The sequence below is a fragment of the Halyomorpha halys genome, unplaced genomic scaffold (assembly GCF_000696795.3).
Source record: "Halyomorpha halys isolate HHAL.00 unplaced genomic scaffold, Hhal_1.1 Scaffold1677.1, whole genome shotgun sequence".
Lineage (NCBI taxonomy): Eukaryota > Metazoa > Arthropoda > Insecta > Hemiptera > Pentatomidae > Halyomorpha > Halyomorpha halys.
Window position 1 is genome coordinate 32,450 of NW_027105946.1, and position 910 is coordinate 33,359.

Genomic DNA, 910 nt, shown 5'->3' on the forward strand with positions numbered 1-910 from the left:
GATTTAAACCTTCAGGTGTTTTGCTCTTAAACGGAAAGTAAATTTATAAACAAAATTTTTATTTCTTTTCATTCTAAGTACGTCAAGAAGTTCCTTTACGTATTTTATCTTATAAGTTCATAATGAAGTTCGTGGCAAAATCTTACCGAAATTGGAGAAAGTGATCGGGGCGATCTGGAATTCTACCGACCTGGTATAATTCTTTGCACGTGCAAAGAGTTTCGAAATTTTTAATGGTGATGGTGGATTGCTATGCTGGCATAGAACATGCTCTTAAATATAAATGCAATTACATATCGCTAACCGAGTTTCAAAAGCATGTGATCCTCGAAATATAAAAGGCCAAAAGGAAAATAAATGGATTCCAATATTTTGTGCATATTACATAAATTATGTAAATTACATTATAAGTTCATCAAGAAGTTCCAGGCTACATCATATTAAAACTGGAATATGTTATCAGATTCAACTGGTGCTTGAGAGGATTTATAGTTTATGGTGTTGTGCGCTTAAACGGTATGTAAAATTATAAAATTAATTTTTTTTTCTTTTCATGCAAAGTTCGTCAAGAAGTTTCTTTATGTATTTTGTATCGATAATGTACTTTACATTATAAGTTCTTCATGAAGTTCCTGGCAACATCTTATCGACATACGGGGAAGTGATCGGGGCGATCTGGAATTCTACCGACGTGGTATAATTCTTTGCACGTGCAAAGATTTTCGTAATTTTTAGCGGTTATAGTGAATTGCTAGCATTTTAAGTTATTGACATTGAGGAACAAATTTTGTTCCGTTTTAGACTGTAAGTCGGTGAAATTGAAAATAATTCACTTTTTTTTTTACACATTTTTGGGACATTGAATCCAACCTCTTATGTATTTCGGGAGAAGAGGGTTGTCGAAAAACTC